The sequence below is a fragment of the Argiope bruennichi genome, chromosome 4 (genome assembly GCF_947563725.1).
Source record: "Argiope bruennichi chromosome 4, qqArgBrue1.1, whole genome shotgun sequence".
Lineage (NCBI taxonomy): Eukaryota > Metazoa > Arthropoda > Arachnida > Araneae > Araneidae > Argiope > Argiope bruennichi.
Genome location: NC_079154.1, coordinates 54,374,271 through 54,388,244, shown reverse-complemented (window position 1 = coordinate 54,388,244; position 13,974 = coordinate 54,374,271). Strand labels below are relative to the sequence as shown.

General features: G+C 31.9%; 1 protein-coding gene across 1 annotated transcript in view; it reads left to right on the top strand.

Moving 5' to 3' along the window:
* Nucleotides 1-13,974, top strand: part of LOC129966265 (cell adhesion molecule Dscam2-like) — a 217,908-nt gene that overhangs the window by 45,849 nt on the left and 158,085 nt on the right. The window lies entirely within an intron of this gene.

Sequence of the window (13,974 nt, the reverse complement as noted above, 5' to 3'; positions counted from 1 at the left end):
ACACCCTTCTCCTGATTAAAGGAATTGGGCGGCGAGCTCGGAACAGACGGTGGTTGATTTACAGGGATTGCGATTATTGATTAAGTAAGCGGACAGTGGCTACAATGTTACCAGGGCTTCACGTTGGCATTTAAGGTTGATTGAAACGACCGGAGTGGGCTGTTGAATCTATTTCCTGAGAGATAAAAGGATACCGAATTTAGGAAATGCAGATTAGGTTTATTTAAATTCAAGACTTTGCAATGCATGCTGTCTGCTTAGTAGATGTTCTGCACTTTCGGAGAATAGAGAAAGTTTGCAATATCCTGATTTACATATAGAACTGCAAGAGCAGGATTCCTTAAAAGTCTGAAGTTGGTTTTACTGATGCGCATAAAGTTTATCGATGATCCAGTTATTAAATTGTGGCAATAATAATTGTGTTAATAAATAAACCCTAGCTGTAGTGTTGTTGTCTTCAGGCCATCTTGAGACATTTATTAATCAATGTTTGTCCTACTAGAACATTTATGAACCTTATAAAATTCTTATCCTACCGACTATGGTTGCCTGTTAGGGTTTAAGCTTCTAAACCTCAGAATTTCATGTTCTAGAAACTATTCCACAAATAATCCTCCATACATGTGGACCTTGTGATCATTAATTTCTGCAGAATTAAAAGGCTTCCAGTGAGAGAAAAGTTTAAACAGGAGATGCTAAATAAACTTCCTTCCTATATAGCTCATCCTATTCTAAAAATTACGAAGACAGTCTTAAAATAACCTCTTAATTTCAAATGAATTGAATATATAATTAAGGACTGATGTACCAAAGAATTAACTAAGTATGATGTACTTAAATCTCAACAAATATTGAACTCGGGTAACTTAAAGGGCCATTTTCTTTTGCTTAACACGTTGACTGCCGTGTCAGTCACATTCGTGTGACAGCAAAAATTCTCAGGTCAATGTAGAATTTGATACGAGTAGAACAAACTTATGTTTAGCTTACATATCCTCGTTTTAACACATTGCTCAGCGCATGAATCTCCTGCGATTCATACGTACCATCTAATTAGATATTTTCTTCGTTACTACAGTTAAAAGAGCAAATAAGTAAGCATCTTATTAAGAAATCAATCAAAAATACAAACATTGTAAAATTTCAATTAAAAAAATTATTTCAATTAAAAAATTATTTCTGAATCAAACTAAAAAAAAAACTAAAAAAGATGCAAACGTATTTAAAGAGGGCTAATGCTGCTACTACTAAAACACAGATTTACTTAACCAAATTAGTAAAAATATTAATTTAATATAAGCAAAACGAATTTTAAAAAAATGAATCCGGTCTGAAAACTTTCTCAAGGCCGGGATTTAAACAACGGATTTTTTCAGTGAGGGGTCTGACTTTCATCCAAAAACAATGACCCCTCGCGACCAGAAAATCCACTGAAATTGAGGTTTTCGAGATAAGATAGTTTCACAGAAATAAAACAATAAATTGTAACTTCCAAATCCAAGCGAAATTACAATAATACAAAACAAACTACAAAAGATCACTCGCAAGCCAAAAATATCTAACAGAATATAAAACAGAAAGGAAAGAACATACCAGTAGTAGATAAAACTCCAGACTACTCTACAAAAAAGGCACCACGCAAAACTACATTGAAGCTTCCCGCGTCCATAGCTGCCTGCGCCTGTAATATCACTCCCCGTTCACAACTAAAAGGTTTCACACTAAACACTTTTTCACAACTAAAAATAGGCTATAGATGGCGCTAAGGCCCTCCAATTATTTCTTATTATTAGTTGCGCGCAATTGTTGTCTCTCAGCTGTTGTCCCTGTATTGTCCCCTTGTGAACAGTTGAGACAACGTCGATGGGACAACTATTTGCCATTGTCCCGTTGCAGTCACGAGATTTTCTTGAAGTAGACGTGACCTTCTATTGCGTACAATAGTTGGCCTCGTGTGAACCCACCTTTAGAATGACGGAGCACTTTACGGGGAGTGATATTGCAGGCGCAGATATGAACACGGGAAGCTTCAATGTATTTTCGCGTGGGGCCTTTTTTGTAGAGTAGTCTGGAGTTTTACCTGCTACTGGTATGTTCTTTCCTTTTTATTTTAAAGATATTTTTGGTTTGTGAGTGATCTTTTGTAGTTTGTGGTGTGTTATTGTAATTTGAATTTGGAAGCTATGTTTAATTGTTTTATTTCTGTGAAACTAGTTTATCTCTAAGGCCTCAATTTCGGGGGATTTTCGGGTCACGAGAGGTCATTATTTTTGGATGAAAGTCGGACCCCTCAGAGAAAAAAATCTCTTGTTTGAATCCCTGCCTGAGGGTGAGAGAAAGTCTTCAATCCGGATTCATCATTTTTTAAATTCTATTTGCTTATATTAACTTAATATTTTTACTAATTTGGTTAAGCATCTTATTAGATAATCATCCGAATAACAGGCATTAATCTTTGCAGCGAACATGCTCATACCTTGGTCTAAACCGCATTCATCTATAAATCAAATTCAATATAATCACGTAGTATTGACCAATAGAATAAATCCAACACTTGCAACACTAGCTTTAATTCTCGCATGCTATAGAGTCTTGCCTGGATATCTTTAGAACTTATAAAACGCATAAAAGTCCATGTATTTCCCCCTTTTAAAAAATTCCAGTTTTATATCATTATTTCACTTTATCTGCAAATGTGACTTTTAACAAAGCTGATATGGTTATAACTGATTTATTATTTTCACCACATAATTCCCTTTTATGGAATGAATCTGAATTAATTTCAAAACAATTTGCCATTCTTGCTTTGTTTATAGTGCAAATGTTCTGGAGTATAAAAGTGGATTGCATTGAGATAATCCGAGTCGAAAAAAACCAGATTTTTTTTTTCAAATACCTGTTGAGTAAGACGGAGACTAAACTAATATTTAAACAATCTAAATAAAGACTAAGATTAAAAATAAACAAAAAAAGAAATCAAGAATGGATAGCCATTTTAAATCAACAAGCAACGTAAAATCACAATAATTAACGATCGGTTATTATCTCCATCTGTGGGAGTAGAGGTGGAGGGGGGATAAAGTTTTAATGTCATGATCATTCAGCTTGTTGCCATATAGTGATACTAAATTCTAGTCCATATAAATTAATACATCACTAATTTCAACTTGAAAGATACACGTAATTGGATTAAGAGGAAAAATGTGAAAATTAAATATTGTTAAAAATAAGATAATGAATTCTTTAAAATAAATACAAAAATTTTGCTAATCTTAGTAGTTCGGGTTATAAAAAAATATAAACAAACTATAAATTAATTTCTTTCCTTGATTCAACAAGCGCGATTGAGCTACGTAATACAAATTTCCAGACAAGTTTTCAATTAATTTTATACGGACTGTTTAAAAAGCTCTTTCAGCAACCTAACACATTTTATATTATCGCCTCTCATTCTGAGAAAAAAAGTTAATCGAAATTATCATTAATAGGATAAGTATGTAAAGAGATTTTACATTTTCTCTTTTTTATCGCATGGTTCTTCATTCTTAAACTGAATTTAATTGAAGAAAAGAATATGAATAAACTGAAAAATATATTGAAGAATTCTGTAAAACTAATTGAATCTGAAAGCTCATGTGTTTTCTAATAATAAAGGTTGTCGGCAGATCCTTAAATTAATTTTCATTTGAAAGATATTTTAACACGAACAAATAGATTTTATAAATGGGTAGTTTAATTTAAAACATCACGCCATTGATCCTGTAGATTCATTTTTATTTAAATTATTTGACTTGCTTAAAGGAGATCAAGGTATTAATTGGAATCTATTTTTTTAAAGTTTTTCATTTTAAGTTGATTGTAATCCATATATATTATGCATCTGAATATTTAAATCTTCTTATATTGCTTCTTTCTTATTGCTTTATTTCATTGGGATATTTCATAAACTTGGCCTCAAGCCTCCTTTTGATTTCAATGGCGAAAGCATTGGAAGTACTGCACATGGTAATGAAATGAACTACCACAGGGATAATTGCCAATAGAACCGAAGGAAATTACTCAAGAGAATTATTACTTATACAAATAAAATCTAAAATTTCCTTTTGTAAAATTTTAAAATTTATTTTTTATTTACTTATTTGTAAGGAAATTATAGGCATTTACAATCAGTACGAATAACATTGTACAGTTTCAGTTTCCTCATTATTTTATTGTATAATACGATATTATAACGTCAATATCTTCACGAGAGTTTTATTTGGGAGGGCCATTGAAAAAGTTCCGAGCATAACCCCAGGTCTTAATTGGTACTAATTATAAATGTGTTTGGGTCAAATGTGGTGGGATGACAGGGTTCAATACTTTGTATTTGAAGTTGAGTGATAAAAAGTTTTACAAAATATTTTTACTTACATTCCAGTGAATATACAGTAGCAAGATTTTATATCATAAGAAATTGAAGATATTGCATTGTTCAAAATTTTTCTAGTGGACATCATATGTTTCCTTAATTTTATTCATTTCAATCGCTATTGTTTCCATATCATCTTTAAAAAAAGTTACTTAAAAAAAGTATTACACTGAGTAGTGATGATTTTGCGTAACTGAAATATGGACTTTTTCAATCAAAAGATGGCGTGCCCCTCAGTTATTCGAAATATATGAGTGAAAATGTTCAAAATAAGGTAACAAGGTTTTTAAGGTAAAGTAAAATTCTTGCAATTGTCTTTACTCACCAGATGTTTAAAATGTCCTCACAGTGGGCGCATGAATTGGACCTCACAAAATCGCATGGATCGATGTTCAGGATCGGTGAGGTTACTAATTACAGAAGTACCAGTTGGTGAAATGCTCTTTTCAAACGTCTTTTAAGCACATTCTTTATATATGCTGCAATATGTGGAGGAGATCCGTCTAGCATGAAGATTTTACTTACAAGGCAAAGAATTGCTTGCAGAGTTGGAACAATTTCTTTCTGTAACAACGATGCATCCTGCTTCCTGGTGACAAAACAGGTCACAGAATTTGCAGAACATAACTCATCGAAGAAATAGAGGGCAACGGAGAAGTAGAATAAATAATGCTGATATATTACAACCCTATAATCATTTTTGGTGAATTTAACAGAACCTCTAAGATCGCATAAGGATTATCAGGTTTTCAAATTTGGCAGTTGCGCCTGCTTATTGCAGCATCCAATTGAAAATATGTCCCGTCTGTCAAGAAGACATTCCATGGGCAATATGGATCGATTTAATGCGAGCTAAAAATTGCAGCAAGAATCGGTGTCGAACGTCAAAACCCCTGAGAAAGCATGTAAATGTTTACGGATAATATCAGAGAATACGTCATATGATTTTATGGATAGGTGAATGTTGCCTAACCAATACCTTCTCTATACATCTGATATTAACCCTTTGCACTCTGCACCATTTTGACATTTATTTATTTTATTTTTAAAAATACCTACAGAATGTTAAAAAGATGTAGATTCATTTTTCAGGGAAATTCAATTTAAAACAATTGCATGTATTTATTTTTTGGTGTAATAAACAGATCCATCTATTAAGAGAATTATTATGCATCGAATTATCTTTACGAGGGGAAAGGATGAATACTGTTACAAGAAATTGAAGCTTTCATCTAATGTGTTTACAGACACAAGATTCTTCCTTTTCTCGGCGAACAGCCAACGAAACTTTATTTGAATTTCGTAATCCTTTTTTTCTGGGTTTAATATTTATTGAACCTTTCTAAATCTTCTTCAAAGTACAGTATTAATGCAGAGCCTTTACTAAGAAATTACTGTTAAGGGAAATGTATTTATTAAGACAGCACGATCTTGTAAACTGAATTCAGTGTCTGCAGCAAATACATGGAAACGAGATCTCTCCGAATGCTTTTCGGCTTTATAACAGCCCTTATATGACATCTAATACATGTTTACAGCAGGTGTTCTTAACACAATCCCCACTGATCGCGACATGTTTTCCCCTCTGAAATAAATTCTCATTCCTTTATGCAGTCCTCCACACAATTTTGCAAATTTTGGATGACTTGTTTCACGTGTAAGATAATTTGAAACAAGATCTTTTAACTATGCTCACTTTGTACAATGATAGTTATGTTTATACCAGAGATTGTTCGTCGGTTTTCTCTTATTGCAGACTTTGGAAATGTTTTGTTTTACTCATTTTACTATGTTTTAAAATGCATCCCAACATGTTTGGGACTTCTTTGGATCATTAATTTGCTTCTCTACAGTGTTCTCAGATGAGACAATTTAATTTTAAACACCTGCTACTTCGGATTCATGATCATGCAGTAACAAAAGGATTTGCAAGAAAATAAAAGATTGCATTCCTTAAACCCAAACTTAGCAAATGTCAGCTAGGAGAAAGAATGTTGTATTGACTCGCCTTCGTAGTGGGCATACACGTTTCACACATAAGATTAATTTTTTGGTGAAATCGCACCCTTTTGTAGTACGTGCCAAATACCCTACTCAGTTGTACAGTTTCTAACTTCTTACGCCGATCATTCTTAGGAGAAAATCCTCACTCTAATGTTTTCCTTTTTTTACACTCTATCGACTTTTTAAATCATACATGATTGTTTTTATCGTGTGCCACTTGCTTTTAAACTATTTTTTTTTCAAATGAATTAGTTGTAATTTAGAATTTTCTTCGACATAACTTTACGTTACCACATATTTATATATTAACCATTCATTTGGCTCAGTATGGGCATGTTTGGCTTGTGTGCCATTAATATCCAATTAAAACTTGGATTAAAAACATGTTGATACATTACATAAACTGCCAGACTCAGTCCATTAAGTATAAAAGTCGTATCTTGCAACCCTCAGTTTTAACTATGTTCTTTACTTGATTATTTTTTTCAGCAAAATATCCACTTCTTGTATACAACTTAACAAGCACTCAGCCTTTGTATTTGTATGGTTTCTCTCAGGCACCATTCAAGACGATGCATCAATTTAATGTTTCATTTATTCATTTTTGAATTTTGATTGTTAAAAATACCTCATATCTAAGGAACAGTAAGAAGATGTAAATTAATTTCTCCGGGAAATTCAACTTAAAACACATTTTTTGGAGTAACTTGTCAACAAGTCTTTGTATTAGATGAATAATTATGCATCGAAATACTTTTCTGAGTGCAAAGCGTTAATATCTCACTGTATAAATCGTTTTCCTTTTTATTGCATTTATTTTGAGCAGAATTCTTTTTACTGCGGAATAAATAACTTCTTATTTATGAAAGCTAACTAACCAGCCTAATCTAGTAGTATTATGGAAGGCTAACTAGTCGACTAACAATCATGATTCTAAATTGCAGCGAAGAACCGACTCTCCAGCCAAAAAGCTGAAATTCAAATCACTACAATCCAATTCACTGCGATTGTAATCAGACGGGTTGAATCCCATCTAATCTAAATGGCACCTCTTTAAAGCACAAGCACATTATGAGGCAACACCTTAAAGTACCTATTTTCGGAAGCAATAAAACGAAATACGAAATAGCAAAACGACCAGCTTTCTGAGACTCCATCTCATAAAGCCCCCACCTTCCAATCCCATTATACAATTCAAAACAAATTTTGAAACACCCCCGGAGTTAAATGGGATTTCCATGTTGTATTACCATACTTTCCTCCTCACTCCATTTGGACCCCAATACGACGGAAGAAAAAAAAGAGGATAAGAAATAAAATTTTTCATCCAAGTGGCGAAAGTTAACAAACCCCGTGAGATTGCGAGCCACTTTGAGAGCATCCTTTAATCGTACCAAAGAGAATTAATTTTCATTTCCAAGTAAACTGCTTGGGGGGAATTTTCAATTAATTCTTCTCTCTAGATCTGTTGACAGGTTCTTTTATTTTGTGTGAAGAGGAATCTGAATATATTTGCTGGAGGAATGTTTGGTAAATTCTTTTCTTTGCTGCGTTTGCGTGAAGATAGTGTTAATTACATCAAGCATAAAAGTCAAATCTTGCAACCCTAGGTTTCAATTACATTTGCCCCCCTGGCTGTAATTACTTGTTGGGTAAATTGTCAGATTCTTGCATACAAGTACTAATAACTCAAAGCTTATCGCTGCGTCTCTTATTGGAAAGTGTTTATTCTCAGTAGCAATTCTTTTAATTATTCTACAAAGGACATCATTTTCATTAAGGATTTTAATATTACATGGTTATTCTAAAAAAAACCTTTTTCGTAAAATAATAAGACATTGGAATGCTATGAATAACACAACTTTGTCTCAATAATTAGCAGAATAAGAAACTGAAATGGTAAGCATAACACAACTTTGTCTTAATAATTAGCAGAATAAAACACTCGAATGGTGCGCATAACAAAACTTTGTCTCAACAATAAGCTGATAAACATGATTCGGTGGAAGAAAGATATAGTCTCCTAACCAGTATTATTTTAAAAATGGTAAATACATGTGAATTTAAACCTACTTAAATTTGATTTGTTTTGGAAATTTTCATCAAGGGAAAAACAAATGTAGGATATTTTCTATTGAAAGTTCAGAAAAGCAAAACCCCTTCTTATAGAGAAATTCAATTTGACCTTCTGGCTCGATTATATAAACTTCTAGTACAATCAACAGATGCTATACTTTTTTTTCAATTTAACTTCTAGATAAATGAAACCAAAAGCAATAGAATATCCAAGAAGTGGTATTGTTCGCCAAATACTTTAGCATATACGAAAGTAAAACTTCTGCTTCAGAGCAGGAGGGGGGGGGGGTCTGATTCGAAACCGATTTCAATGAAAAACTGTTTTGTAAGCAAGTTTGATTTTTACTGAACTGTTCGGTCAGCCCTAGATGTTTTCCCATTAGCGTGTTGTTTAATTTTGGAGAAGTAATTATCGGCTCCAGTATTGTCTTCGGTATTTTAATGCAGCTCCAAAATTATATGGTTCAAAATAGCCTCCTTGTTTCTCCTCCTCCTTAGAGAGCTTGAATATAATTGAATTAAATTTAGCATTATAAACTGTTCCACTATATGTCTATAGCACATTCATGAACCATTAATGATGACTCAAAAATTCTATATGCATTTTATTGCTTGCATATTGCCATTTTCATCTAATGTAAAATAATATACAAGGTGGCCATAAAGTAACTTTCATTATTTGGAGGTATCTGCAGCTAAAATTAAAAAATGGAATGAGGTCACATTTTATTAGCAAACTGCGGTATAAAGAGGTGAATTCTTCAAAAAAAAAAAAAAATCAGAAGTTCCTGATGCAGTATTTTTCATACAGAGGAAAAAAAAAGGGCACTGAAAATATTGTATGAAGGCTCGGAGATCCTAATATTGATACATAAAAACTTATTTTCCAAATATTTCATACAACATATCATTCATTTCTGTCTGTGCGATTTTTTGTCATATGACCATTATGAAACTTTGATCCATTTTCTTTCAGCACGCCAAAACTTTTCTTATAAATGAATTCGTTTTCCTGATTCAAACATGAATTTGACCTGATCAAACCAAACAGGTGATAGATGAACCCATGTTTATCATAAAACAATATAGCAACTTTTTTCTTGTTTGCAAGTTATGGCGGATAAAAGGAAATATGTTATTAATCGGGAAAAAAGTCTAATTAAAAATGATTCTGATAGATCTGTATACAAAATCAGCCCAAAAAAACATACAAGGAGACTACAATTTCATATATGGATTTAAAACCCAATTTCTTACTAGGATATCTAGATTTAAAGCCAAACTGCAAGCATCAAAAATTTTGACAATATGCAAGATCGAGTTATCAAAATCTTTGGTATTGGATACAGAAAATATCATTCTAAAACTTGTCAAACTTACCAAAAACATGGCAATTCCATGAGCTTTCGAATGAGTATATGATAAACCATATACTGTTCCAGTTCAAGAGAAATTCAGTTTTTCATTTTCAATATGTCATTGAAATCGGTGCTCTTCAAAATAAACGTTCGTCAGAAAGTCAGCAAATGAATTCTTTTGAATATGAAGACGTTTACCAGTTTGTTTTCATTGTGTTTATAACTTAATGAAGATACTAATTGGCTATAATTTTTTTCAACCAATCTAAGGTGGAATGGATATATCTCATTCTAAATAATAATTTTCTGTCTGATCTGTCGTTTTTGATTCTAATTTCCTGTCCAACCTGGCTTAAGACAGAAAGGAAATTAAAATCAAAAACGATAATAGCCCCACAAGAGTTTTTTTTCCAATAAACTTTGATTTCAGTGATATATTGCAAATGAAAGATTAAATTTTTCCTTAACTAGAACACTGATATGATTTATTGTAAGTTCATTTGGATGAAATGACCTTGTTTTTGGTAAATTTGGCTGATTGTAGCTGGAACGGTATTTTCTGTATTCAATATTAAAGATTTTGACAACAATTCGATTGTGTAATTCGCGAAGACTTCAGCATTTGTAGCTCGGCTTTAAATGTAGGTGTCCTGATGAAATTGGAGTTATCTTGTTAAATATTCCGAATTTATTTTGTGTATGTCTATCAGAAACATTTTTAATTAGAAATTTTCTAAATTGAAAGCATGCTCATTTCTTATTTTTCCACCTTAATTTGCAAACTATAAGAGATAAGACGAAATTGCTAACAATTTTTTATGATTCTCATTGACTTTTCTAGCGCCATCTTTCTTTTCGTAGATTAGGTCAAACTCACCCCATATATGAAATCTATTTTCATTCAGTGGTTTAATTTTAGAGGCGGGTGACTTCAAACAAAGAATTTAATTTTATAGCACCCTATACTTTTTTGTGAATAATAATATCGATATGGCAATTGGAAGGAAGAAAATGCAGCCAGAAGATAAAAAGGCATCGGTAAATGCACAATTCTTTTGTATTTTTTTACGCCGTGGAAATAGATTTCTCCGGATAAAAAATTGGTATACTATAACGGAAGGCATAAAAACTGAACTATGAATAAAACGATTTCTCTGGAAATAGTAATATTAGATATTTTTATATTACTGGCATTCGTGCCAAACAGCAACATTTGGCTTCAAATCTTCAAGCTAAATTTATTTTTCGCGACAAATCAATTTTTATAGAAAGTATACAAGGAGATGGATGCGAGAATATACCCAATTTTGAGAGTAATTTCGCAAGTGACTGCTTATAATTCATTTCAGAATCTCCCAAATCTATGTCCATCGATTTCTTTCCACAAATTCCATGTCTCAAAGTGACTTGAATCATCCTCAGAACAGGCGTTGAGCGCTACGCTATTCATCTACATTATAAGCCATTTGCAATATTCTGTCACCTCCAACTGGCGCGAATGGCGCAGATTGGTTTGGCAATCAATCATTCAGCTTCTGCCATTATTATCATCAAATACGCCTCCGGCGAACTGTGGACATTGTGCGGCTGTTCTATAGCAGAGACAGGAATGCATTACATAGCTCAATCTGAATTGCTTGAGATTTGGACTTGCCGCTACAATGAAGAATACAATTAACTGATATATGGCTGTCTACCAAGCTTTACTTAATGTAAGCTGAGTTGAGGAATTAAAGGCTGAATTTCTGTTTATGTATTATACTCTTAATATGTATGATACAATTAACTAGGAACTAACAATAAATTTATTAGAAACAACTTTTGAAAACATTAAAAAAAGTAATTATAATATAGTATAAAGTATAAAAGTAATTAAAATGTAAAAAGTAATTGTATTTCATTTTTATACTTTGTCTTTAATTCACAATTTATAATTATAGATGATAGACGCTTTCGTTTACCAGTTGTTTGTCCATGATATTAATATTATCAATACAATAATGTCAAGAAATTTTGAAATATTATATTTTATCACATCAAATAAATATAATATTTGAAACTATATTTGAGTGATTAACTTAGATAGTTCTGAATGGTTAATTATATATGTGAAAAGACAAATTGATTGACAAATTCGGTCCAGTTATTCAGATTAGGAGTGGCATCAAAGTTTCATTTTTGAGATAGTTTTCAAAAATGGGGGATAAAGGAAAAAGTGGAATGTACAGGCGGTCATTGACGTTTATTTAATTATCATGAGTCTTCATATAAAATAAAATTTGTCAAAGTTGGTACAGTGTTTAATATTAAGGAACTTTGTCAGATTTCTTCTTATAGAGAATATTAAGTGAAGTATGGTTTTCGAGATTTCTCTTAAATATGAAAGGTGGTAGAGAGGTTCACTTATTTATAAGTCATAAAAAGTTTCATATGAATTAAGAATTGGTGAAATAAGGAAGGTGATTAGAGTTGGGGGAGCAGTATTCGTTCTTTGGTTTTCTTAATTTTTTTAAATGTACAAATTATGCAATATTGAATTCAATTTTTTTTTATAAAATCCATTATCACTCGAATTCAAATAAAATTTAATTACATTAAGTAAATGTATAAATATTAAAATAATGTACTTTCATCGAAAAAACACAAGTGTGCAAAATTTCAATTATAGTTAATCAGGAAATGAATAAAAAGTTCAATTAAAAAATTCGTCCTATAAAAACATTAAATAAATAAATGAAAATAAAAATGAAATAATATATTTAGACAATTTCTTAAAAACCATTTATCTCGGGTAAAAATATGCACACATTTGATGAATTAAACAATAAAAAAAAATTGACAAATATTATATTTTGATGTTTGTTCTATATGCATCAGCCTCATAATCAGCATTTCTACACAGTTTAGGGTTCTAAAATGTACAACGAAATCTATATCTGATACACAATGTTTGATATATTACTGCAAAAAACTGCAAATTAATGAACAATTTTATCTCGAATCAAATAAATGAAATTGACATTAAGAGCTATCTTTAAATTAATATCTACATGCATTTCTAATTATCTTTTACATTCTACTTGCATCAAATGCTTACATCGCTCGTAGTTTTCATATTTTATCAAAGCAGATTCTTTGGGAAGAGAAAAGAGTGCTGATGTGGTTTAGATGACGGTATCGTAATATGCTAGGTTTATGAATGCCTTTGATTTATGGTCTGCCGAAGTTACGAAGAATACTTCCTGAAAGATTTTCAGCAGTTAGGATAACTGGATCTAGTGGTTTATCACCATACCAAAAAGAAACTTAATCTCTTAATTCTAGACCTGTTAGATAACTGTTTACATGACTCAACTTAGGAAAGCTTGTAGGATTATAAATGTCAATAGAGTAACTAAAGATTTAGACAAATTAATTAACTTCTTTGGGAATCTTGTTAATCATTTATAGCAATAGAGAAACAGAGTAGAGTAGGTGTTTGTTTTATGTGATTGACTAAGGCGATTGACGGAAGTTGGAGGTCTTCTCTTTAGATGGCAGATTCAACCTGTCTGCCCAGTGGTTTCGTTATAGATCTGTTGCTCAATAAGTCTTAATAGAACAGATGCCAAGTTTGGACTAGGGATTACCTTTCTGGGTACATTTCTAATAAAAATAAATATATACACTGAAGTGTCTCTACTTCACTTTAACCTGAGAACGTCGACAACTATTGCCTCAAACATGGTGTCCAGGTATGGTGATAATGCACTACCTTCGAGTCCTTGATTTATGATCTATGGCCACCTGGAGGTAAACAACGGAGTAAGCATTTCTGTCGCGAGAACAGTGGAAGATATGGGTAAAAAAATCAGTTACAAAATTGTAGAGCTTCTTTGATTTAATAAGAAAAGTCATCTCGAGTGTAGTAATGCTAAAAATCAAACGCGTAAAACGAAGTCTTTGATTTTTATTATTTGAAACCATCCAATGGCGATATGGACGATTGAAAAGGTCTAAAATTGTACCATTCGAATTTTAATAACTCAATCAGTTTTGTTTGCAGATGAATGCAATTTTTTTTTTGTTTAAAATGATAGAGTGTCAAGAATATTTCATTAAATTTGAAGCAATAGAGTTAGGTGA